This window comes from Triticum dicoccoides, chromosome 2A (genome assembly GCF_002162155.2).
Source record: "Triticum dicoccoides isolate Atlit2015 ecotype Zavitan chromosome 2A, WEW_v2.0, whole genome shotgun sequence".
NCBI lineage: Eukaryota > Viridiplantae > Streptophyta > Magnoliopsida > Poales > Poaceae > Triticum > Triticum dicoccoides.
Window position 1 is genome coordinate 774,889,995 of NC_041382.1, and position 614 is coordinate 774,890,608.

Sequence of the window (614 nt, forward strand, 5' to 3'; positions counted from 1 at the left end):
TCCTGACATCTCCTATCATGTCCACATCCTGAGTCAGTTTGTTTCCGCCCCCACCTCTGTCCACTATAGTCATCTCCTACGTGTTCTACGATATCTTCGTGGCACGATCTCTCAGCGCCTTTTCTTTCCCCGCTCCAGCTCTCTCGAGCTCCAGACCTACTCTGATGCTACCTGGGCTAGTGATCCCTCTGATCGACGCTCGTTGTCTGCTTACTGTGTCTTTCTTGGTGGCTCTCTTATTGCCTGGAAGACAAAGAAACAGACTGCAGTTTCTCGCTCGAGTACAGAGGCTGAGTTGCGAGCCATGGCGATGTTGACGGCTGAGGTGATCTGGTTACGGTGGTTACTTGAGGATTTTGGCGTGTCTGCTACTACCTCGACTCCCTTACTGTCCGACAGTACTGGTGCCATCAGTATTGCGCGTGATCCGGTGAAGCATGAGCTCACCAAGCACATCGGTGTGGATGCCCACTTTGTGCGTGCTGCTGTACATGATCAGACTCTTGCTCTTCATTATGTCCCCTCTGAGTTACAGTTGATGGACTTCTTCACCAAGGCACAGACTCGAGCACAGCATGGCTTTTTCCTCTCCAAACTCAGTGTTGTTGATCCAC